Source organism: Alexandromys fortis, unplaced genomic scaffold (assembly GCF_014885135.2).
Source record: "Alexandromys fortis isolate MF-2015 unplaced genomic scaffold, M_Fortis_MF-2015_v1.1 scaffold_298, whole genome shotgun sequence".
In the NCBI taxonomy this organism is placed as follows: Eukaryota; Metazoa; Chordata; class Mammalia; order Rodentia; family Cricetidae; genus Alexandromys; species Alexandromys fortis.
In genome coordinates, this window is record NW_026068198.1 from 127,195 (window position 1) to 155,166 (window position 27,972).

Consider the following 27,972-nt stretch of genomic DNA (forward strand, 5'->3'; position numbering starts at 1 on the left):
CTGTACTCTCTTGTCCTGTTATACAAAGACGTAATAGATAACATTTTCAATAAAGTCATATAAGATAATTTCTCAAATCTAGAGAAAGAGACACCCACTCTGGTAGAGGAGACATGCAGATAACAAAATAGACAAGGGCAAAAAGTAAAACACTCAATATATATAATTAACAAAGGTTATTGAAAGTTGTAAGAATTAGAAGACTCAAGTCACATACAAAGGCAAGCTTATCAGAATAAATCTTAAGAGAAGTTTAAAAAATAGTAAAGCATGGAGCAATGTAGTTCCAGTTAATTTTATTCAAGGAAAAAATGTTTTGAAGAAACAGAAAATATCCCATTCTTTAATGTTTTCAATTCCTAATAATGTATTCAGCAAGATAATCACAAGGCACAAGTCAGGTGTTTCCTTAAGGAAACTAATCTGTAGATGGCCTTCAAGAAGGTATAATTTTAATTGTCTTTGCCAAAATAAATGTCACTTACTTTGATCAATTAATGATGATGGCTTAATAATTATCATTCTAACAGGCATTTACTTCAAAAGATGATTTGCAGTAAAGAAAAGGTGATATTGATGCCCTTTCTCCTTAGGCAGACAACAGTAATTTGTTATAAAGCAAAAGGTTTCAACGTCTGAAAACAAAATTACATTCCTGTTTGCATGCTTTTTACAATGCAATAGAAATACATTATTGATTTTGAGTATTTTTAAAATATTATACAAGTCTAACAATATGTTACTATCATAATGTTACCTATTTTTCTTTAATAAATAGCTTTATGGATCAGATGTAGTTAGAAATGGTGATCTATTATCTATGTAATCATTTCTTCACCCAAAAAGGAGGAGAAATAACACAAGAAATGTTAGTAATTAAGCAACTTTTGTCATGGCTGTGGTGGTGGTTAATGTGTATGTGTGTGTGTGTGTGGTATATTCCAATAACATTTTATACATTATAATTCTAATACAAAATACTTAAGTAAAATCTGTAATCACAGTACAAAGGAATAAGGGACTTAAAATAAGGGAGTTGAAAGCTATCCTCTACTACATAGCAAGTTCAAGGCCAGTTTGGGAACATGATACTCTGTTTTAAAATGCCAAGGAAGTGAAAGAAAAAAGTAAAATCTCACTAATTCTTTGCATTTATTTAAGAATACATTTAGAGGAGATCAGTGTATTAGGTAAGCAAATAACAAATCTAAATCAATATTTATTTGGATGACATACATTATGTCCATTTACATGTATTCAGTATATTTAAAATTTTGATAGTTTTCCAAGTAAACTTTTAGTTTAGAACAGTTTAAAGTTACAAAGATTGTACAGACTTTCCATATATCCTATCCACACTTTATTCTGTTAACATCTTATACTACTGTAGTATATTTGTAACATAAAATCACCAACAATTTCAGCTATTGTTCTCTATGTAGTCAGTCATCTCTATATTAATGAAACTAAACACAAAAGTATATATATATATATATATATATATATATATATATATGACTCTTAAGTTTTTCCAATTACCATATTCTCATCACTATACTTCTCCCACTATAATTGCTGTTTTGTAATTTTTTTCAACAGTGGGGTAAAATCTGCCTCCCAACAATGTTCATTTATTTAATTAACTATTCAGTTCCATATCATAACTCTTATTCTAATACCCCGTGTATCAACTAAAGTAAAAGGTTTATGCATATACCATTGGTTTTTCTTTTATAGACTTTGCTGATTCCCAAAGTTAACAGTTTTCATATTTCACAACAAATTCAAGGAATTATTTAACTCTAAATGACTTTATCAAAACAGGGAACTGGAGATTTAACTCAAAGACAGAATGTTTGCCTAGCTTTCATGAAGACATGATTTCCATTTCTAGCACTCAAAATCTGTGGACATAAAGTTTGTCTTCTGTGGGATGGAGGGAAGCTTCAGTAGGCAACTCTTGCAAAGGATCTGGTTTGGTTCCCAGTACCCGCATGGTGTCTCAAAACCATATGCAACTCCTTTCCAGGTGATCCTACAGTCATACATGTGGTACACATAAATGTATGAAAACAAACATGTTCATTGTTTGTTCATTTTATATGTATGTGCATGTGATTGCATAAATTTATGTGTACCATATGTCTTCAGAAGCACAAGGAAACCAATAAGAGGGAGATGGGAATATGGAACTGGAGTGATAGCCAGTTCTGATCTTCCATGTGGATACCACAAACTAAACTTGTCCTCTACAGAAACAGACAGTTCTTTAACCTCCAAGCCATTTATCTGATAGCCTGCATTCTCTTTTATAATGAAAATTTTATGTGATCATATTTTCTTTTCTTGTGACATATAAATTAATTATACCTCTGAAACAAAACAAACAGTGTGAACTAGAGGCTCAGCAATTAAGACCAATGTATTCTTCCAGAAGACTAGAGTTCAGGTCACAGCACCCATGCTGGACAACATAAAGTTATCTGTAACTCAAGTTCCTGAGTGTCTTATGCCCTCTTCTCACTCCTGTAAGTACATGGTCACATGTGGCATACACTCTAAAAACCTATATAGAAAGATAAATAAAAATAAATCTTAAATAGTAGTTTTATTGAAATTTACAACATATATTTTAACAAATATCAATATACCCTCAAATAACAGTATAGCACTTCATATGCAATGCAGGGAATACAACTGAGTATATACTTTCCTCCTTTTTGGCCTTATCACCTTGATAGACTTCAATAAAGAATTTTATTTTGCCTTCATTTTTGTCTTCACCATACAATGTTCTTTCTTTTATATGTCGGTTTCAGTTATGACCTATATAACTTTCATTCTCCCTAGAGAATGTTTCTTAACATTTTTACATGTCAGTTCTGCTGAATTTTAGTAATTCTTTCATTGAGTATCTCCATATTTCATTTAATTTTGTGGAGTAATTCATGACATACAGAATTCTAGACTAATTCTTTTTCTTCAAAATTCATCATTTATGCAGCATTTTCTTTGTATTTATATGATTTTTAGTGAACAGTCCTGTAGAGTTATCTTTGTCTATAGTTAAGTTGTGACCCCTACAAGGCACTTTTATTCATTCAGGACTGAATTGGGTGCTTTGTTGTAAATTTTATTTATTACTATTGTGTGTGTATGATGGGGATGGGGTGAAGGCTTGTACACGCCATGACATATACTTGTGGAAGTCACAGGACATTGCTACTGAATGTTTGTCTTATCTTCTACATTTACATTGATCCCAACAACCAAATTGAGAGTGCTAGCAGGTTTGTACATAAAGCCCTTTACTTCCAGACCAGTTTTGTAGCCCGGTATTTTCTTTGTTTAAACATTGTATTAGCTTGCTTTATTGTTGTTGCTTTCTTTTCACTTTTTCTTTCACAAAGCATTATGGTTTCATTATGAAAGTACATGTGAAAAATATATATTAATCCTATTCACCTTTATTATGTACTCTTGCCTTCTTTTTCCTCCAACTGCTCTCCCATCTTTCAAATGGTCACTCTATTATTTCAATTTTTAAACTAAATCAAGATAATTATGAGAGAAGTGTATATTTTTCTTTCTGTATTTGGTTTATTTTGTTCAATATGACTTTTTCAGTTTTATCTATTTTTCTGCAAATGACATTTTTTCCCCTTGGCTAGCTAAAAATATATTGGGTATATAGATCACATTTATTTATTAACCCTTCAGTTGATAAGTATGTAGGCTGGTTTCATATGTTAGGTATTATGAATAGTGGTGGGAAAATGTAAATATACAGATATCTCTTTTGTATGGTGATTTTAATTCCTCAAGTATGTGAATTAGAACTTCTGAAACAAAGTGTATCTGATGAAACTGATTGGCTAAGGAGATTGTACTAACATCCGATAAGTTAGAGATAAAATCTTTGGAATTTATTAACTTAGGAAATCCACTTGTATTATTTAGGTAGTTTTATTGCTGTGAAGTTTATGATGGGAGTCATTAAATAATCCCACACCAGTTCATAATTATGAATAATAAAAGGGTTATTTATTTAAGGGGAAATCTTACAGATCACTGTCCTAGATAACAGTCCTCTTCACGAACAGGAACAGAGTCTAGCTGCCGGAAGCAGGAGCTGGAAGCAAGAGAGCAGGCATACATTTACAGCTGTTTTTACAGTATAAAAGATCATGCCCACGTGGGCTGGTATCTTAAAGGATATTGGATGAAGGAGCAGAATGTGCTCACACAGCATGAAGATACATCATGAACATAGCAACTCTTATAAATAAAAACATTTAATTGGGGTGACTTCCTTGTAGTTTCAAATTTTCAGTCCATTATTATCACAATGGCGAGTATGGCAACATGTAGGAAGATATGGTGCAAGATCTGAGAATCCCACATCTTGACTCAGAGGCAGCAGAAAGATGATTCACTCACTGGGTAGTATCCTGAATTTACGAAATTTCAAAGTCCACCACCACCATGACAAATGTCCCCCAACAAGGCCACACTTACCAGTAGTGCCACTTCCATTGGAAGCCATTTTCTTTCAAACCACCGTAATTCACTCCATGGGCCCCAAAAGCTTTTAACAACATCATAGTGGAAAATGAATTTAGTCCAACTTCAAAAGTCCTCAGAGTCTATACAACCTTAAATTTGTTTCAAAATACAAAGTCTATACTGAGACTCATGCAATCTCTTAACCATAATTCTTTGTAAAACTAAAATTAAAAAGCAGATCACATTCTTTCAACATATAAATTGGCACAGGATATACATTGCAATTCAATAATGTGGGGAAGGGAACATAATGAGGAAATACTGAACTAAAGCAAGTCTGAATAACAGCTGGACAAACTCCAAACTTTGCATCTCCATGTATAATGTCAAAAGACTCTCATTTCCAAACTGTTCAGCTTGGCTAAGTACAATACTCTTCTTTCTCTTGAGCTATTCCACTCCACGATAGCAGCTTTTCTTGGCAGGTATCCCATATCTCTGATATCTTTAACATCTTGGGGTCTGCAAGGCAATCCAGGATTCTACTTCACAGCTTCATGCAATGGCCTTTCTGGGATACCCTTGACACATACCTGGCCTCACTTGCTTTATTCCATAACTTCTCTCTTTTATCCTTATCTCCAAAGCTATAACCATGTGGCCAAAGCTGTCAAGTTCTCTTGTTTACTGGGCTGGAACATTGTGTCATCATTTAATTACATCTCTACTAGTTTTCTATCTTTCACTGCATAAACTCAGCTGCCCTAAAAGTTGTTCTGTGACCCTACTGGCATCAAACTAAGAGATCTACCATCCTCTGCCTTCTCCATTCTAGAATTAAAAGTATGCCCCACCACACCCAGCTCTAGGCTTTTCTTTACTTTCTTTTCACAAGATGGAAATTTAACTGGGTAGGATCTTGCCCTGAGGTCACAACTCCCTTTATTCCACTTCTTAATTCATTTATCTCCTTGAACAGAGGCATTAGCTACATTCATCTTTCTTGTGTTCTTTTGCTCCTCAAATATTTCTCCTTCCTCATTTTCCTCCTTTCTATTATATATCTTCATTAGAGTTACCACGGATATCCACACATGACAGAGGCTATACTAGGCTGCTTTGAGATTTCTTCTGCCAATGAAATTAATCTAAAACTCTTACTTTATCTCCAGGCTTACTCTTCAAATAAGGGCAAAGGGCAGCCACTTCCGTCTCCAAAGTACCACAAGATCAATCTCTAGACAACATAATAATTTTTTTCTCTGAATTCTCTTGATCCAGTCCCAAACCATTCACCAAATCATATTCAGCACCTCTGTCTTCCTTACTCCTACAAGTATGGTTCATTAGTTAGTGCTTAAAGCATTCCACTGGTTTCTTAACCTAAAGTACTAAAGTCCATATTGTTCCAAAAAAAATCATGGTTAGGCCTATTGCAGCAATACCCCAATCCATGGTACCAAATTCCGACTTTGTTAGTTTTTTTATTGCTATAAAGAAACACCATGACCATGGCAACTCTATTAAATAAAAATATTTAATTGAGGTAGCTCAATTATACTTTCAGAGGTTCAAACCATTTTCATCAGGTTGGGGAGTATGACATCATGCAGTCAGATATGGTGCTGGAACTATATCTTGACTCAGAGGTAATAGGAAGTCAACTAATGCACTGAGCAGTTGTGAGAACCCAAAAGTGTAAGTGTAATGATGTGTCCTGTCCCTTTAAGAGACAAGCCACACTCACTTCCTCCCCTGCCTGACATTGCAAGCTGATCTTCAGCTTCCAGCCTGAGTCCCTTCCTTTTGCATCTCCCTCTTGAAAGGTAGCCTCTGTCTCTCTTCTCTCTTCTTGTTCCTCTCTGCTTTTCTCTCCTTCTCCTTTTCCCCTTCATAACCCACTAAATAAATATTCAATCTCACTCTACATGGCATACCTATCCATGTCTCTGCCTCTCACCTGCCATGTGGCTCCCTGCCCAGGACCAGCTGCCTTCAGAGAACTGCAGCATGGTCTCGGGGCATGCCCATCTGTCTGTCTCTCCTCATGAGATTGGCTACCCCATTGAGGTCTCTCACCCACCATGTGGCTCCTTACCTGGGACTCATGGCCCACTGCAGCCACTTGGGTAACTGTGATGTCCCTGACTTCTGGAGCAGAAAAGGAGAAGGGGAGAAAAAAGCAGAGAGAGAGAGAGAGAAACAGAGAAACAGAGAAAGAATGAGAGAGAGGAGAGATGGAAGCTGCCTCTTAGAGAGGGAGATGGAAAAGGAAAAGACTCAGGCTGGAAGCTGAAGAACAGCTTGCCTCGATAGACAGGGGAGGGAGTGGGCATGGCTTGTCTCTTAAAGGGACAGGATGGATCATTACATTCTCATCTCTTTTTTATAATAAAAAGGCACAGGTTAGGCACCAGAGGTTAAAAGAATTGGGGTGGCAGATTCTCAAGATTGCTTCCTGCTTTTTTGTGGGTGTCAACATTGGGGGAGGAACCTGAGAAAGCTGGGTGCTGCCTTCGGAGACCTGAAGTGAGATCTCATTGCATGCCCATCTGTCTGTCTCTCCTTGTGGCCTGCTGCAGTCACTCAGGGAAATGTACCATCCCTGCCCAGGAGTGGCTGATCTTGGGACCTGCTACTCACTGCGACTGCTTGAGGACCTGCTACATTTCTGCTGCTGCAGCAACTTGGGGATCAGTAGAATTTTTATTTTTACTATTACCTTGGTGCCATGTGACTCGGGAGGCTCTCCCAACCTGAGCCCCTCTCTTGGGGTCAGGACCTGGAACTGGGTATTTTTTCCTACAACAACCACGTGTTCCATATGCCTGAGCGTGATTTCTATAGTGTGATTTCTATGCACGCCACTGGCTTCAATTGGTGAGTTTCCTCAATTCTGGTCAGTTTAATCTCTGGATTGCTTCCCTTAGCTAAAATTGTGTTTCAATGGTCCAGAGTCAGTCCTTCCATAACTGGGGGCCCAGGGTCCCTTAGATTCTTCTTTCTCTTTTTTCTTTTTCTTTTCTTTTCTCTTTTTTCCCCTAGCCATGAAAGGCTGCTTAGAGTGACCGTTTGCCTCTTTGGCTTCCAAATTACCCTGACCTGATCCAGTCAGGCTGTAGCACTCCACCCAGGGGCAGAGGATGTTCTCACACAGATCCTTTAGTGTTTGTGCTGATTTACACCCTGCCTATAGGGGGAGATGTCCCATTATAGGCCTTGTGGTGTTGCCATTTGGGGGATTTTCACAGTTTCAGCTATGGATAGCAAGCCATCCATGTACCCTTGGAGATGGATGCCTTTTAGAAGCGCTAAAACTTCAGGTTTTAATGCCCTACTTCTTCAGTTCCTACCCTCACTCTGCCAGTGTCCTGCTGGCTCTACTTTTATGGGAGCTTTCTACTGTCAGCACACAGGCAAATGGAAGGAGTTTCTTCAAACTGTCCCTGCTACCGCTACTTCTGCTAACAAGATTGGTTGGATCCATGAGGTGGCTATTTTCACTTCCAGCTTTTTGCTCCCTGCCATGGCTTATAGCAGGGCTCAGTGACAGAGCAGATCATGCCTCAGGTCTCTCCTATTATTAAATTTAAAATCCCTACAACTCAAAAATTGTGGTTTTTCCATACAACATGTGACAGCTGCCATTTTGACTGAGATCAGATGACCTTACCACCATCTTAACAGAGGTCAGGTGACTTTATCACCATCTTAACTGAGTGGCTTTTCCATACAATATGTGACCACTGCAATTTTGATTGAGGTCATGTGATCTTACCACCATCTTAACTGAGGTCTGGTGACTTTACTGCCATCTTGGCTTAGAGCCAGGTCAGGTGACCAAGCTCCACCATCTTTACTGAGGTAGTCCCTGCCTGGGTCCTCAGTGTTAACTCTGTTACAGGGGTGACCTTACTGCCATCTTAACTGAGATGAGGTGATTTTACCACCATCTTAACTAAGAGCCAGGTCAAGTGACCAAGTCCCGCCATCTTTAGTGACGTATACCCTGCCTGGTCCCCTGGTTTACTTATGATTTTGTCTCTAATTTTTCTTGTTGACTGTTGCATGTGTATTTTGTGCAGTGGCATGCCTTTGGTAAGGGTCACCAAGAGCATCCACTTCATCCAATTCCTGTTTATTCTATGTGTGTGTTCACATATATAACTTAAATGCACCTATGTTTACTGTTAAATGTTATAATTGTCTGTTCATTGCATCTCATTTCAGACTACAAAACAATAAGTCTCAAGTTTTAAACTGGTATTCATTTTTAAGTCTCTTCCATAAATACTTTATATTTAATGCATCTCTGATTTACTTGTTGAGAGCCAGTACAGTCAAGCTTTGACTCATGCCTCCAGGCACATTCTATACTATAGTTATACCTCATCTATATCTATATGTCAACTGCTCAGAGATCTGGGTAATATGACATTTAAATATTTAATTATTAAAAGATTTTCATAACAAAAAAGACAGGTTGGCTCCTAGCAGCAACACTCTACTTCCTCCAAAGAAGACATAAGACAAATGCCACAGAACAATATCTAACTGCAATTCACTTCAACTGCCAGAGCACTGATCACTGGGCAAAACTGGCTTTCATCTAAACTGAAGATCTTCAGACATGGACAGAATCACTGGAATCAACAGGCTAGCTGCTCAGGTCAAAGTAACCTCATCTTCCTACAGATTTCTTAGCCCACAGGTTCTTCTGGAGACTGGCAGGCCCTGTGCTAAACATCAAAAGGCAAATACAACCTTCACCAACCATGAAGGACCCTGAGGAGTTGCTCTAGGTGAACCAAGTAAGTTCTCTGTCATTTTTTAGTCAGTGACTCAAGTAAAATTTCATCCTTCTCAAAGATCTCTGATGCAGTTTGACAGCTAAGAGGTTTTGTCAGTTTAAAAGGATAACGTCACCAAACAAATTTTAGTAAAATACAAATACAAATTGAAGACCTACAAGTTATAAAGGTGTGAGGACAAATACAAGTTAACAAAATTATATAGTTTTAAAAATACTTTTCATTGTACAAAAATGTCTGTCACAGTTATTCTGACATAAATATGCTAGTGTTTATACAATGTATATGTCTAAAACTTATGTTTTCACAAACCCAAAGAATTTTTGTGAGTTCCAGGGATCCAAATAGAAGGATCTACCTTAAACAGATCAGATACACTCCCTCTCAATTCCTGGTACTAATTTTTTCCCTAAACTTAACTTTGTCATTTGCTCTGCCAATACCTTAAACAGGTGTAAGAGACACCAGACATTCCCATACAACAAATGCCAGAAAGAAACAAAGAGACCAGCTATACTAGTATGTGACTAGCATGCTGCTTTCTCAGGTCCCCCCCAAAGATGATGCTCACAAAAAAGCAGGAAGATGTCTTGAGAATTTGTTGCCCCAATTCCTTTAACCTGTGGTGCCTAACCTTCTGCCTTTTTATTATAATAAAGAGATGGGAATGTAATGATCCATGCTGTCCCTTTAAAAGACAAGCCATGCCCACTCCCTCCCACATCTGCCAAGGCAAGCTGATCTTCAGCTTCCACCCTGAGTCCCTTCCTTTTGCATCTCCCCCTTGAAGATGCAGCTTCCATCTCTCCCTTCTCTCTCTCTCTCTCTCTCTCTCTCTCTCTCTCTCTCTCTCTCCCTTCCTGCCTCTGTTTTTCTCTCTTTCTCTTTTCCCCTCCATAACCCACTAAATAAATTCCCAACACTTTGCATGGCCTGCCTATCCATGTCTTTGTCTCTTGCCCATCACGTGGCTCCCTGCCTGGGACCAGCCACCTACAGAGACCTGTGGCATGGTCTCATGGCACACCCATCTGTCTGCCTCTCCTCATGAAAATGGCTGCTCCTTTGAGGTCTCTTACCTACCATGAGGCTTCCTGCCTGGGACTCATGGCCTGTTGCTGCCACTCAGGGAACTATGCTGTCCCTCACTTCTACCATTACAGTAAGCCTATTACACCTTCTCTGAAGGGCAGAGAGTTTGAGCTTTCTTTTGCTCTTTCAAAGTTGTGGACAATAGGTATGGCTACAAAATAAGATATCCTGACCTAGAGTGTGGTTACTTGGTGTTTTTGACATTAATGTGTCCCATAGAGGTAGCTCTGCTCTACCCTGTCCAAAGGTTAGGGAATTCAAGCATACTCTGCTCCTTTCTTTGAAATAAGAGGTCTGACCTAGGGAATGGATGCCTTCAAGATAATTGGTTTAGGGTGTATTTACTGTCACAGACATCAAATACTTTTACTCAGGAATTAATGACTTGATGTCTCACACATTGAAACAAGTAACTAACTATCCTGGTTGCCCTTTGTATCATGTTAAAGCAGTCTTTTGTATTCTTCCCCCCCTTTTGCATTGGGGTATATAAGTGTATGAAAAATAAACGTGGATGAGCTCAGTATGTAGGAAGCACTGAGTTGCCCTCACATTGCTATTCTGTGTCTTTGTGTTCCTTTCTTATCTCTACTCATCCTACCTAACACTTCTAATCCTCACACCCGTACCCTGGGACATATGAACCCACCATGGATGGACCATAACATATGACAGCCCAATTTGGTGCAGCTCATGATAGGCAGTATCCTGAGCATATGAAACTTCAAAGCTCACCCCTATAATGACACACTTATTCCCAAAAGGCCACACTTTGTAATAGTGGTACTCCCTTTGAGGTCCATTTTCTTTCAAACTACCATACCACAGGTTTCCAGAACTCATAAGCTAAGTATATCATCAGATAGCAATTTTGGTGGATAAAAAAAAAAGTTTTTTCCATCTTCTATAACAAACTTCCTCATTTACTGAAAAATTTATTTTATATGTGTCTTGATTTGTAACATTTTTTGTTCTGTAAAACTATAAAACACCATGAAAATACTTCTGCATTGGGACATAGAACTTGGTGTAATTTAAATCTATGTTCCTAGGCCACAGTTACCCCAAACACCTCCAAAAACTTGAGCTGTATTGTTTCATTGCTGTTTGTTTTTATTTTGCATTGTTGACTATATCTGCAGAAGTAATAAATTTGGATCACATATTAGCACTGTTTTTAGTTTTTTTTTGAGGAAACTCTATACTGATTTTTATAGTTGTTGCTATAATTTACAATTCCACGAATAATGTGTTTCTCTACTCCCTCATCCTCACCAGCATTTATTCTTATTTTTTTCTTGAAGATAGTCATTCTGCCTACATTGAGATGATGCCCCATTCCTTAAGGATAAAAAAAAAAAGAATTTTAAACATATATACTGACCATTTGTGTTTCCTCTGAAAACTATCTTTTGAATTCATTTTTACCATTTTTCCAATTTTTAATCCTTTTGGAATTTAATTGTTAAGTATCAAACTCAGGACAAACTCTTCCATATCTAGAAGCAGTCATGCCCTTTCCTTTCCCTTTTATTTAATTTTTTATCCATTAATTTTTCAACTCCTTTATGAGTTATGGATATTAATTCACTTTTAAGTGAATAGCTGACATTTTAAATTGTGTAGCTTTGCTATGCTACTTAATATATTCAAATTAAAACTTTTTATTTGACACAATACCATTTATGTATCTTCATTACTAGACTCTTTCTTCACTCTTCTATGGTTTAATACTTCATCTAGTATAGTGTCCTTTTCCATTTTCTTTCTTTTTTGGGTGTATCGTGGCTGTTCACTAAATTATGTTTATGTTGCTTACCTAACTGAATCTGGGTTTGATGAGCCATTAATTTTCCAATGTTCTCTAATAGGATTTTATAAATTCATTACATCTGTTCATTTTTCTATTTCTGTTATTAGAATTATGTATGCTACTTCTTTTGAAACAGTCCCGTAATTTTTTTTTCCGAGACAGGGTTTCTCTGTAGCTTTGGTGCCTGTCCTGGAACTAGCTCTTGTAGTCCAGGCTGGCCTCGAACTCCCAGAGATCCTCCTGCCTCTGCCTCCCAAGTGCTGGGATTAAAGGCTGGCACCACCACCAGTCCTGTACTTCTTGAACATTCTTTCTGCTCCCTTCCTGTCAGTCTTTTTCTCTCACATTTCAGTTTAAAAGTTTCTATTTCTACATTCTCAAGTTCAATATCTCTTTGCTTAGTCATATCCAACGTACATTGAGTATATGAGAGGGAGTCTCCATTTCTATGATAGTGTTTTGATTTCTCACAGTTCCTTTCAAAGTAATGGTAGCATTACCATTGGACTTTGTGTACACTACTCATTCCTTTTACATGGCAACAACTTTTCCCATGCTCTCTCAAATTAAATCAATTAAAATAGCTATTTAAAGTTTTCCTTTCATTATTTCAATGTCAGTGTCTCATAGAAGCCTGATTCTGAGCACTCCTCCATCTTTTCTGACTGTATTTTATACCTATTGAGATCCAGCATGATGTAATAGGGAAAAGGAACTGACATAAATATGCTCAGTGGGATGTTTTATACTAATCAGGTGGACTTGGATTGCTTCTGTTTATTATATCTCCATGTTCTAAAGACTTCAAATTCCTCTTATGTCACCCTCCCCCACTATTTAGACTACCTTAAGGGCTATTCAGAGAGAATCTGCATCTTCAAGTTTCTTCCATGGCAATCCATTGTTAGTATATTGACATCCTGCTGACAGGATGCACAGAGAGGAAGTGTTTTATAATCTTATCACAATTCAAAGACTTTTAACAAACCTTTGTCCTTGGGCTGTTCAAGATGCTTTTAGTTATCTCCACTTAGGGAGGGTAGAGGAAACTAGGTGAGTGTGTGTGTGTGTGGGGGGGTGTACTTCTTCCAGATAGAGTAAGGTTATTCCCTGCTGAGTGGGACTTTATTACAGAGAACACTCTGGACACATTTCTCTATATTAATCTTTCTCTGTCCCTAGGAAAGGAAAAAAGCCACAGCAGGATCTTTTTTTTTTAACAGTTCAGCATGGGAAATTGTGAGGGTCCTAAAGGTAAAGTGCATTAAAATATTGAAGCAGGGAAGTTTTACATTCCTATGCTACTCCACAACTGTAGTTATCAAAGTCATCATTAGTTTATTCTTATTGTTTTTTTCTTTGTGATGTTCCTTCTATAAAAGATTTGAGAAAAATCATTGATTTTGAGAAAAATCCTTGATTTTCTGCTTTGTTCAGCTTTTCTATGAGATGGGAATGTTGTTCTCCAAGCTTTTTATGACATGATAGCAATTCCCTATGTCAGAGATTGTGGAAAATGGAGGTTTTCACATTATTTTAAAAACTTTAATTTTTTGTGTCTTAAGTTACAATCAAATTCTAAATATATCTATTGTCCCACACTAATATATGTACACTAAAATGAATTTCAAATGTATGCTTGTATATCCCCATAATTTGGATTTAGCTCTAAAATAGATAGAACTTTTTCAAATATTGTTTTCTACTTAATAATGACTACTGCAATTGCTTATTCATTTCAGAAAGCAGCTAGTCTAAATACTGGTTACATTAATAAATAAGTACATTTCTACTACCAGTCTTTTCAAACTGTATTATGAATTATGGTATCCTGTCATGATGATTATTGGCGTAGTTCCGTAATCTCAGAAATCCTAGACACAATTTCTCTTTTTTTTTGGTAGAAATTCACCAGTGAATTGCCACCATTAATTATAGTTGTATAATATATAGAGGTAAGATATGATAGAATGCTTCACTCAGAAGACAGGGTTCCTACAAATGACCTTGTTGGTTCAGACCAAAGTAATAATTCCTGATTGAAGCTGTCAATCCAAGGAAAGTGAGACTTCAGTACTAGAACTGCCTATGGTTGCAAATAATATTCTCAACTCACCCACATAAAGGGTTACAGTCAGCTTTTCTCCACCACAGTCACTCATTTTCTCACCCAGGAAGATTTTCTGCCCTTCCCTGCTTCAAATAAATAATCCAGTCTATTGAGATCAGATTCCTTTTTATGCCTTTTGTCACTTTACCCTGCCTTAAAAAAAATCTAACAAGTTATATTATTTAATATATTATTCTACAGAGTGTGAAAAATGAATATACACACATGCCATATTTATGTAGTGTATTGATTATTGGATGAGCAAAGAATTGTGTAGATATTGAGATCATATCAAACACTAACAAAATTAATTTCTGCTCATAATAATTGGAAAGCATAGGATAATCTTATTTGGTAAAAAAGTTTATTGAGTCATTCAATATGCCACAATATTAAGAATGTGGCACCTTAAGTACAAAAATCTTAATAAAGAAAATATATTATAAACCAAGAAATTCTAGTCAACATTATCAGAGATTCTGAACCTTCCTCAGTCCACTCACTGCCATTTGAAGGATCTTATAAAAGCTGAAATAAAGTATTTCTGTACTCTGCAGTATTTAAATGTATCTATGGTAATCCAATGTAATGAGACTATCAAAATACAATTCAGTAAAACTATAAAGGGAAATATGTCACATGTTGGAAAGATATTTTCTCAATATTTTGAAGAAAAGTTACCAAACATTTTATTGTGTATCATATTTCTCTTTTCATTCCACTTTGCTCAATATATCAGGTAAATTTGTGATTGAAGATAGCCATTTGTAAAATTGACCATCTTTGCAGTGGTCTAAGTAGAGATAAAAGTCTTCTGTTGCTCACCTATCTTAACCAAAGAGTTCTGAACCCCTTTAAAACTTTTTTAGTAGGTAATGTTCAAGTTAGTTGAGTCTCAGCAAAAAAAAAAAAAAATTCTGCCTCTTGAAGAAAAAAACTCAACAGTTTAGCAGAAGAAAATTTTATTTTGTCTTAATCAAGTAACCACAATAAAGTTGAGTAATGCTGCTATTTCAAAAGCTAGGACCATAGGCCCCAAGAATCTAGTCCAAATTTAAAAAAAAAAAAAAACCTGCACAAATGTCTATTGTAGCATGATTCTAACTAGACTTATTAAATAAAAAAAAAACAGAGTCAGATATTAGGGTTTAAAACCTGAAAGGTCAGAGAAGCAGAGCAGCCAGCCACTAGATTTCTTACATCTCTCATTGTTTAGACCAAATCAGCAAGATTCTGTCTCTATGAATGCTAAGACTGAATGCTGTCTCTATAAAACCTTAGACTGCATCCTGAGCTTCTGTCTCCTCCCACCTTATATTCCTCTCTCCCCACCTTATATTCCTCTGTCTCTGTGATGATATCTTGTTTGTACAAATAAAGTTTGCCTGAAGATCAGAGGGTAGAGCTAACCCATGGGAGTCTGGAGGTCTGTATAGACAAACAGAAAGTGATATGGCTTGGCTGGGTGGAGAGAGAAATGATAAGGCAGGAGGAAACAAGACTTAGTTTTATTTTGGCTGGTAATTAGAAAGGTGGCTGTGGTTTGGCTCTTTTGTTTCTCTGATCTCTCAGCATTTTCCATTATATCTGACTCTGGACTTTTTAGTTTTAAGACTCATTAGAACTCATGCAACATATTGTTGCCTAACTTAAAGGCAAGAATTCATGAGAAAGCCATTTGGCCTGTGGCTTTGTAGTCACCAGCAAAGACCAGAGATGCATGCGGGATTCCTGTAATGATTTCAGCCACATAAGGCTGATACTTCTGGTTTCTAGAGCCATGCACATGCAGGCAAGCCCTCAGGCAGAAGTGCCTGAATGTTAAAGGCCCTGCATGACCCAAGTGTGCACATGTGTGGTTATGTCCACCATGACTCACCTGAGCCTTTGTACATATATGTGGTTACACCCACTATGACTCAGCTAAGCCCTTGCACGCATGCATGAGCCTGTCATCTGTGTCATCTGCATATGACATAGTCAAGCCAAATCCCTGTGCACATGCTCTAGGCAGCTGTTAAAAAGCTGGACACACCATCTTTCTCTTTCTCTCTGCACACCAATTCCCCAGGCCTGTACAAAGCTCCTGTAATAAACTCCTAAGTGGGTTTGCTGCATGTTCTGTATTTCCTTCTCACTTGCACCAGTTAATTTCATTGGTGCCATAAGACCCAGGAGGCTCTCCTGCTCTGAGCTCCTCTCCTGGGTATTTTTTTTCATAACAACCATATATTCCATATGTCTGAGTGCAATTTCTCTGCACAACACCAACTTCAATTGGTGAGTTTCCCCCATTCTGGTCAGCTTAACCATTTCTTCAAACCCAAGTAATTGACCGTTGACCTCCAGCAATCTTCTGGTGTTCCTAGGAATGGGGAGACTGCTCCCATCCACAGTCTTTAAGGCTATAGTTGAGTCCATCATTGACATTCATCTCTGGATTGCTTCCCTTAGCTAAAATTGTATTTGGATGGCTTGGAGCTGGTCCTCCCACGACTGGGGGCCCAAGGTCCCTCAGATTCTTCTTTCTCTCTTTTTTTCTTTTCTTTTTTTCCCCTTGATGTGAAAAGATACTTGGAGTGGCCTCTGGCCTCTCTGACTTCCAAGTTGCCCCTATCAGATCCAGTCAGGCTGTAATACCCCACCCAGGGGCAGAAGATGCTCTCCTATGGGTCCTGCAGTGTTCATGCTACCAAGTCACTCTCTGCTTATATTGGAAGGTGTCTAGCTGTAGGCCTTGTGATGTCTCTGTTTTTCATGGGTTTTCATGGTTTTATCTATGAATAGCAATTTGTCCAAGCCCATAAAGCCAGCCGCCCCCCTTGGATGCCTTTTAGAGGCCTTGAAACCCCAGGCCTTAATGCCCTACTTACAGATACCTACACTTGTTCATCTTTGTTCAAAAAATGGCTTAATTACAACTTAGATGGCAATCTAAAGTATCTGCCTAATGGCACCTTTGATTCCAATATTTCACAGGAGCTTTATAACTACTGTCAATGCACAGGCAAATGGAAGGCGTTTCCTTACATACAAGCCTTTTACTATCTAAGCTCTAAGCCTAAGTCCTCTGTCCTTGCAAATTGTTTGCCTGCTCACATGTTTCTGGCTATGCCATCTGTACTGAAAGAACCTTCCACTTCTGCTATGGACCCAGCTAATAAACCCCCACTTTTTCAACCTCAGTGGGTAGCTACCCCATTCCTGTAGTCCCTACCCCTGTTCCTTCAGCTTCTACTGCCGTTCTTTCAGCCCCAGTCCCTACCCCTGTTCCTTCAGTTTTTACCTTCCTCTGCTCTCTCTTTAGTTTCCCCCTCACTAACTACTCCAACACCCCCACTGAATAATTTTTCTTCTCTGGTGCCTGGCCACAGAAGTTGCCCAGCTCTCGAACCCACCTGTATCCCTCCTCTCACAGGCTCATGTGCTGCTATGGAATTCAATGATAACCAAGCCAAGCCCGCTACAGTTCTCCCACTGCAAGTGGTGGCCTGCTTAGATGGATTGTTTAAGGTACACGTTCCTTTCTCATTCTTAGAACTCTCCCATATAGAACAAAAACTGGGGTCTTATATATCTAATTCTACCACTTTCATAAAACAATTCCAATATTTTACCCAGTCATAATCTAAATTTTCATGATATCTATATGGTCATATCTAATAACCTACTTCCTGAAGAGCACGGGTGAGTTTAGGAACAGACCAGACTACATGTAGATGAGATTCACCAAACTCATTCAACACAACCTCAGGATGCAGAGGTTGTCTGTCCCCAAGCAGGACCCTCACTGGGACTATAACACTCCAGATGAGATTTTAGTTAGGGACTGGTTTTTGACTTGCCTCCTGGCAGGTCTTTGTAAGGCTAACCTAAAGGCAGTAAATTATAATAAACTCTCAGAGGTCATTCAAGATATGAAGGAAAATCCTTCTGCATTTTTGGAACACCTCACTAAAGCTCTGTTATAATATACTAAATTAGATCTGGAAACCACTGAGGCAAGACAGTTACTCATGACTCATTTTTTTTTTCTCAGTGCTACTCTGACATTAAGGCTAAACTTAGGCATTTGGAGAAAGACCCCTTGACACCACAGGCAGAAATCTTAGAGTTGGCGTTGGCTTTTAAGGTGTACCATGAGAGGTACAAAGCCTGCAATCACTGTAACATCCTAGTCATGGCCCTCTGACTGGTTAAGACAACAGACCATCTGATTCATGCTGTCTGTGCTGCTTCCTTGACCCCGGGGCTCAAGAACAACCAGACCCATGTTTCAAATGTGGTAGAACTGGTTACTGGGTCCAAGCATGCCCTAATCCTCATCTTGGTCCCATGAGACTATGTCTGAGATGCCATAGGGAAGGATATTAGGCAGTCAGCTGTCCTCGTGCAGATAGTGGTATGGAGACATAAAACACAGAAAATTCCCAAGTTGACCTTCTAGGTCTGGCCATGGATGAGTGAGGCTTCCCAGGCTCCTTTGAACTGACTACAACTGTCATCTGTAACTAGGAGCCATGGGTAAGTATCATGGTATCAGGACAATCCATATCCTTGCTCTTGGACTTTCAGAGCCACATACCATGTACTGAGGGAATTCTGGGGGTGTGCCACTCTTTCTATTTTCCATATTGTCAGGGTAGGGAGACAGCCTTATCTACCTCAGCAGACCCTATTGCTTAACTGTGTTTTCAGGGGTGTTTATCTCCCTCATTAATTTTGACTCATGCCAACCTGCCCGGTCCCTCTTATGGGAAGAGATTTTTTTTAGCAAAAGGAGGAGCTTCCATTTCATTTGCTCCTTCTATTCACCTTACTCCAGACTTACCAGCAGCTCCACTCTTCCTCCTTCTAGCCTCCCAACCTCCCAACCCCAATGTGACTTTTCCTCTACCAGCCTCCCAGGTGGACCCCGAAGTCTGGAACACCCCAAACCTCTCCGTTGCTAAACACCATTCCCCCATTTTTATCCAATTGCAAGATCCTACTAAGTACATTACATAAGCTCAGTACCCCATCTCTCTTCAGAGCCATAGGGGACTTTATCCTATTATCTCTGAACTTTTAAGAAAAAAGCTACTTTGCCCATCCACTTCTTCCTTTAACACCCCTATACTGGCTGTTAAAAAACTCAATGGAACCTATCACCTGGTTCAAGACCTCTGGCTCATTAACTCTGCAGTGTGATCTCTCTTCATTCTGTAGTGCCTAACCCTTACATACTTCTTTTCACTATTCCTCGAGGAACCTCCCACTTCTCAGTTCCAGATGTCAAGGATGCTTTTTTTTCCTCACAGCTCTCAATCTCAAAACATCTTTGCCTTTACCTGGGCTGACCCTGACACTCACTTCTCCACACAGCTCACCTGGGCCATTCTTCCCCAGGGATTTCAGGACAGCCCACACCTGTTTGGTCAGGCTTTAGCTTCTGACCTGCTCTCACTGTCTCTCCCTAAGTCTAAACTCATACAGTATTATATGATATTTTACTTTGTAGTCCATCCTTGGAGATGAGCAAAACTGATACCTCCGCCCCTTTGAATTTCCTGTCCAAAAGGAGCTAAAGAATATCACCTTCTAAGACCCAACTGTCTACCTCACAGCTCATTTACTTGGGATTAACTATCATCCCTACCCAAAAAGCTATTACCCTAGACAGAGAAACATAATTCAGTCCCTTGCACTTCCTTCTACAAAAGAAGAAGTTTGCTGGCTTCTTGTGTTCCTGGATCCCCTCTTTTTCTCTCCTTGTTCACCCCTTATATGAGGCAAGTCTTGGCTCTCTGCATGAGCACCTTCTTCACCTCATTACTAAATCCTTTCAGAGTCTCCAACAAACCCTTATTCAAGGCCGAAGTCTTCATCTCCCAGATTTAACTCGTCCTTTCTCCCTCTATGTAACAGAGAAGGAGGGATATGCCCTTGGGGTATTAGAACACCAGCTAGGACCTAACTTTTCACCTGTAGCATACCTGTCAAAGAAGCTGGACCTCACCACTCAGGACTGGGCACCTTGCATATGTGCTTTAGCAGCTGCTGAAATTCTGATTCATGAATCAAAGAAAATAATGTTTGAGTCGCCACCACTGTCTTCTCCCACCACAATCTGTCCCATCTCTTAACTTACAAAGGCTTACAAACCTTACTTCATTCCCAAGTTCTTTCCATCCAGATGACAGTAGTAAAAGATACCAGGCTCCTGTTCCAATGTTGCCCACCCCTTAATCTCTCAAATCTACTACCTCAGTCTAACAATTATTTTTCCACATATCATTCCTCTTTAGACTTCTTAGTGCATATCCTGCCTCACATTCACATACACAGCTGTTATTACAGGGACCATCATTAAACATAGAGCCAGAGGTACAAGGACTGTCAAAAGCCAAGGTGGTAAGAAACAATAACAAGTTTGCAGCCCCAAACTCTAAAAACTCACAAAACAAACTTTAACATAGCAGGTTCATCACTGATTGGAGCAGTATCTCCTTGATGTTAAGGTAATACCATGATGCTAAAGGAAAACAAGTTCCCTAAGGTTTACTTCAGGTAAAACCTTAAGGGGTCTAATAATTCCCATTTTTTCAATAATTTTCACTTTCTTTCCTCCCTCTCTCCACCATCTTCTATTCCAACATTATATCATTGTAATCATAAGCTTTTAATATGTCTAAAATTTATTTCTTTTCCAATTTTTTCCGTAAACTCCGGGGAGTCAATTGAACCTACTTAAATGGACCAGACTCGCCCAGAATAAGTATCATTTAATTCTTCCCTTATCATTTCTGGTCTTGGGAAGCCCTGGGAAATTTCCTCCTCCACTCCCCAAAATAACCCCCCTCTATCTTCCATCTTGAGGCTCTCCTCCCATAATCACTGCGATCAAAAATTTTTTTTTCCAGACATAATTTTCTGGCTTTCCAGCATCTTGCAAGGTTCAAGCTGCCAGCCAGCCAGTTCCACAGAGTCTGGAAAAAAACATAAAAGTAATCAGCCACCCTAGGACATGGTCAAGCATCTCAACTCGCTGATGCCCACAAAATCAGCATGAAGCAGTCATGAGAGACCTTACAATGACCCACTCCCACCCATTAAAGGACCTCATACTCCCAAATTTTTTTTTATAATAAACAAAAGTGTGGAATGTAATGATTTCAGCCACATAAGGCTGATACTTCCAGGTTATAGAGCTATGCATGTGCAGACAAGCCCTCAGGAGTAGTGCCTGGATGATAAAGGGCCCCGCGTGACCCACGTGCATGCATGCATGGTTACATCCACTATGGCTAGGCTTTCTTTTCTCTCACCACCAGCCTCTGAGTGAGTTTGGGATTTTCCTGTTGTAGCCTCTCTGAAACAGTCTCCAGCAGCCACACAAACTACAGAAGCACCTGGATTCCAAACACCACAGCACTGACTCTGCTTTTTCCAAATAATCCCCTGTGCTTTTTTTTTCAAGCAGTCTCTCTCTCTCTCTCTCTCTCTCTCTCTCTCTCTCTCTCTCTCTCTCTCTCTCTTTCATGGGTTGTGGGCTTTACCTATACTCCATCTTCTCAGGATGCCATGCCAAGTTCATGGTTACATGATGGTAGTTGCAGCTTTCCTCTGTCAGGCTGTTCACCACCTGTGTTCTCTGCTCAGATGTGTTACACCTCACAGTTTACTGACCTTATTTGGGATTTGGCTTTTCTTTTCACAGGATAAGAAAAGTTTGATTACCATCAAAATTAATAAAGATTAGATTTAAGATAGAGACATCGCTTAATTAGAAGAGGTAATATTTAATAAACAAGCATGGGCATTCAATTTAAACTAACTTTAAAACTAAGAAATGCTTTTCATTTGATCAGATATAACTTGCCACAAGGGAACCTCCCCAAAATTATGGTTGGGGAAGGGTTTTGTTTTTGTCTTTTCAGGAGAATAAAGGCGTCCAACTAAGGAATCTGAAGATCACTGGACAAATGAGACATCTGAAGAAAAAGAATAAGCCATCAAGGTAAAATATTCCAAGAAAAAAAGTAAGTTGGCCTACTGGTATACCACATTTTCAACAGGATAAAACTTCAAATTTCATAAGTCTTCCAAAATGTTTGTTTCTGCTCTTCTAAACCAGACCCTTCTGGAGAGTGCAACCCAGATTTGCGTCTCTGTGGACATCAGAAGGAAGGTTATGGTCTTTCTTGGAATACAAATCTCAGCGGGCACTTACTCAGTGCTTCAGATGACCATACCATCTGCCTATGGGACATCAGTGCAATTCCAAAGGAAGGAAAAGTGGTAGATGCAAAGACCATCTTCACGGGGCATACAGCAGTATTAGAGGACGTTTCCTGGCGTGTGCTCCTCGACTCTCTGTTTGGGTCAGTTGCTGATGACCAGAAACTTATGATTTGGGATACTCGTTCAAACAATACTCCAAGCCAAGCCACTCAGTCGATGCTCACACTGCTGAAGTGAACTGCCTGTCTTTCAATCCTTACAGTGAGTTCATTCTTGCCACAGGATAAGCTGACAAGACTGTTGCCTTGTGGGATCTGAGAAGTCTGAAACTCAAGTTGCATTCCTTTTAATCACATAAGGATGAAATATTCCAAGTTCAGTGGTCACCTCACAAAGAGACTATTTTGGCTTCTAGTGGTACTGATTGTAGGTTGAATGTGTGGGATTTAAGTAAAATTGGAGAAGCACAGTCTCCAGAAGATGCAGAAGATGGCCCACCAGAGTTGCTGTTTATTCATGGTGGTCACACTGCCAAGATATCTGATTTCTCCTGGAATCCCAATGAACCTTGGGTGATTTGTTCTGTATCAGAAGACAATATCATGCAAGTGTGGCAGATGGCAGAGAACATTTACAATGATGAAGACCCTGAAGGAAGTGTGGATCCAGAAGGACAAGGATCCTAGACATGTCTGCACTTGTGATTTAGACTCCCCTTGTTTTCTTCTGAACCCTGAGATGGATTTAACACTGGTTTAAGACACAGACTTTGTTCAGCTATCCGGCTACAATAGGTGCCACCAACAATACTATTAGCCCAAACCATGGGTGTTTTCTAAATCTTTAACTCGGGGGCTTAATTTAACAAAGCCACACACTTATATTTAAATTTTTCTTCAGGAATTTTCTAGTAACAAACCCAGGTCTGAGGTGGCTTCAGAAATGGGGCATTGTGTGTGATTATTTTCTATGAATATTGTAAGATGACAGCTTGCAATATTTATACTCCTGACTTGAACACCTACTTCACTTATTCCTTATCCACTCTAGTCACTTTCTTGAGAATATGAAAATTTTGGGATATAGCTTAAGAAGAAAAATAATCATACATAATATGCCCCATTTCTGAAGCTACTTTAGACATGGGTTTATTACTAGAAAATTCCTGAGGAAAAATTTATAAATTTATAGAAATGAATAAATTTTATTCAGGAATAAAAATGACATCTTGCAATATTTATACTCCTGGCTCAGACACCTACTTCACTTGGCTTTTGTTGTGCGGTTTTTTGTTTTTGTTTTTTAAACTTGGGACCACCAAGTTGTGAGATGTATGTTTTTAACTGACAGACCACTGGTGAACTGTCAAGTTGAGAAAGAGTGAATTGCTAGTTTGTATTTGTTTTTTTAAAATTAAATTAACCCTTGATAAGAGTTGCTTTTTTAGGAGTTAGTCCTTGACCACTATAGTTTGAAGCCATCTCCATTTTGGTTGACCTGTCTCACTATCAGGCCTGTTACTACTCTCCATGACTAACTGTGTAAGTGCTTATAATGGAATAAATTGCTTTTCTATAAAAAAAAGAAAAAAAAAAGAAAAAGAACATTAAAATATATGTAGAAATTTTATTTGGGGTCCTTGGCCAGTTCCTAAATTAAACAGATACTCAATGAGATTATGAAAGGTTAAACAAATAAATAAATGAAAAGAAAAGCTTGAGATACAAACAGAGATTCCATAGGGAACTCATTTCTGTGGAAAAAAGGGGAGTCTTGACCCATTTGAAAGACCTTGAGGAATAAGTCAGATTTTTAGTTGACACACCAGAAAGGATAATCCCTAGGCACAGTACCAAGTATTAAATCTAATAATGTTAGAACTGAGGCAATCTCTCTGTAAGAGAAAGATCACATAAGGAAATGCCTCTAAAACCCTCTATCTTATTCCAAACTCTATTAAAAAAATACCAGACACAGAAAAGGTGAAAGTAGATGAAGCTATGAATGGAATATACTGAAATGAGAGTTTTGAAAAACAAAATTTCAGAGTAACCACAACTACTGTTATCAAAGGTGTGCAAAAGACTATTTAAATTATGTACAAACAAATGTTGAATGTTCTGGTACTTTTCTGTGCTCCTAGTTGTTTCTAGAAAAACACTTCAACCTTTAGTAAGCAACTACAGAGCTTTTGTGGAAAGAATACTAATCTCAGAAATAATTACCCAAAATTGGCGACTTGGACAATTATAGATTTTGTTCATATGAATTCTCCTAAAATGTTGTCTTTCTTTGAATGAACTTTGGGTACTTTGATTGATTGGATATCAAACCTAATTATCACTATAATATGATATATTAAGAATATGTTCTGCAAAACATGTATAATTTTAATTATAATGGATTTTTCTATTCATTAACTTCATGAAATTTGTTCACTTATGCACATGAGTTCCAGTTAGCTACCACTTAGTAAGTAAAATACTAGACACTGAGATGTAACTATTACATCACCTCATTGTTAAGCTAAGAGTTCAATATTATAAACTATAGAATAGTTTGAATTGGGAAAATAGAACATTACAAGTGACAAAATACAGTAAGTGTTAAAAGCATCATATGTACTGAGACTTTTAGGGAGAAAGATATATAAGAATTTTCAGTAACTATCAACATCATCAAAGAGCATTTAAGGGCCCACCTGTATCTGGAAAGTTAGAAATTCTGAAAAGCAAATTAGATGGTATGCTGCATTCTGTATAAAATATATGTTTCTATGTTTTACAAATAAATACTTAACAATTTATATTGAGAATATTGAGAAAAGTAATATCATCTGGGATTTTAATTTAGTATATAATGATTACTGAGACTTCTAGACCTTTGGAATTTCAGGAATAACACAGAAGTATAACAGAAGATGGAATATAAATATAAAAACAGTAATTTAATTTTATATTTTGGAATAAAATTTTTCTACAATCCACTAAACTGTCATTCTCAATGCCATTTCATAGGGCTCTCAATTTTAGAGGGTGCAAGAAAAACATAATTTGACAATAGTTTTTTTCTTAGGCATAAAAATTACATTGAGGCTCAAAACCTGCAAACTTCTCATAAAAATGACAGAAGAACTGTTTTTGGGTTTCAGAAAAGACATAAACCTGAATTCCAAGGGACAAACTGACAAGTTGAAAGATTTAGGAAAAAAATAGTGTCCAGAAAAAAACCGCAAGTGAAAAAGTTTATGAAGGAACTTGCTTCATTCAAAATTCCAGGAAGAAAGAAGGGGCTAATGTGGATAGAGCTTAGAGAACAAGTCAGGAATGAAAATATATGAGGCAATAGACATAGGAACTTGAGATTTGATTGGAAGTCGTGCATGGTGACCCACAGCATTAATATCCACACCTGGAAAACAGGAACCCTAACCTCTGTGAAGTGAAGGCCAGCTTAATCTATATAGTGAATTGAAGGCCATTGGAGCTACTTAGTAAGATGTTGCCTTTAAAGACAACAAAAAGAAGTCATCAGAGAATTTAAGAATAGGACGTGATTTTTACAATGTAAACTTTTTAGGTTTTATATATCAATATCTATTCATGTACATCTGGCTCTGTTTTGTCTATTTTGGATTTTTTTGTGTGTGTGTGTGTGATTTAGTCTCCCACTCTCACTAAATAGCCCAGTCTGGCCTCAATTATTGGATCCTCTTTTGCCTATCTCCAGAGTGCTGAGATTACAAGGACAACACATAACATCAGGCTTCTTTTTAGACTTTGTTAAATGGAATACTATAATTTTTATTTAACTTGTTTTGCTGAAAATTATACATGTAACATCTAACCATGCTCTTGTAAATATTAATATGTTCACAACTTCTGTTTCTACCATGTATAAACTTATGTATAAATCACATTAACTAGAGATATATTATGCATAAAGCAGATATAAATATTCTTAGACATATCCACAGGTAAACAGCTTAATTTGTCTTGGATATAAAATCGTAGATTACAGGTGAGCAGATGCCTACATTTCTTAGGAAATACTGTTAAAAAGTTTCTGAAAATAAATTAACAATCTGTTACATTAGTACGATATGAATGCTACTCTCTGGCATTATATAATACGAAATTAAAAATATTCTTTAAAGTGTCATAAATTTAGTACATACTAATAGGTGTGACTTTTCAAAATTTAATATATTCCACATTTTATAAATGCTTCTTTTTAAGCTTATACCTTAATGAGCTTTCATAGATGGAAACAGTCAATAATTCATAGCACAATAAAGAAAGATGGCATTTTTATACAGCAAAGATCCTTTGCTACATTCAACTGATATCCTGAAAACTTGAATAAGGATAAATTAGAAAGCAGTGGACACATTTGTTTGATGGGGAAAAAAAGTTAAGACATGAGAGTATTCAGGTTATAATACAGTTGTTACTCACTGCTCTTATCTGGGTCTGTACTGACCGAGATAAGAGGAAAATGTTGGGGAGAAGATTGAAAAAAAAAAAAAAAATGTGTGCCCTGTGGAAGAAAAAAAGAGGGAATTTTAAACTACAAAAAAAAAAGAATGCTATTGAGAAAGGAACTGTAATTGTCAAAAAATAAACACTATTAAAGAAAACTAACAAAATGAAAAACTAAAACAAGTCACATGCTTCAAACATACAGTGTTATCAAAAGTAAACATTCTCTTTACAAAAGGGAAGAATGAATAAATAGTCATACGAAAGCCTTGCCAGGCAAACACTTAAACCTGCAGTGGTATACGGCCTCTTAAGCACATATTGAAATCAACTGGGCTCCAGAAGGCATGGAACTACTGTCTGTAATGTTTTCCAATTGCCGCACTTACAGTCTTTTTCTAGTGTTAGCTCCACTCCTTACTTCTCATTTTCCCCAGCAAAACTCCATTTTAAGCTTTTTATGACCCCGAAACCTTAAGCATCCTAGGATCTCCATTTAAAATTAACTCTCCCCTTCATATCTTTATATAGTGTCCCTTCAGTGTTTCCTCCCAAGTATTTTCACACTGTGGTAAAGTGTTGGCCTCTGGGGCCTTTTGAACATAAGTTTCCATGAGCCCCTCAATCTTGTATCTAAGATGTTGCAAAACAAGTTCCAAATGGCTCCTGCTACCAAATTCTGCTGCAAGTTCAAGGTAGAGCCAGGTTTCCTGGGAGCAAAGACGTAATGACACCTTTATGCCCAGAAAGCTATTTTCAAACAAAGTGACCTTTCAGTTGCATTCTTGACTTAAGGTCCTTTCTTTGAAATGAATTATGGTTTTGAGAAGACGGATCCTTACATTGGTAATTTCTTGGCTTCTATGTACCTTTTCTATTTGTTTAGTGCAGAGTAGAGATTTCTTTGTAACAATTACAAGTATTTTTCATTATATA

The 27,972-nt window shown here is 37.8% G+C and overlaps 1 pseudogene; it reads left to right on the forward strand.

Moving 5' to 3' along the window:
* LOC126493035 (histone-binding protein RBBP4-like) overlaps positions 1-23,966 on the forward strand; it is a 65,207-nt pseudogene extending 41,241 nt beyond the window's left edge.
* The last annotated feature ends 4,006 nt before the right edge of the window (positions 23,967-27,972 follow it).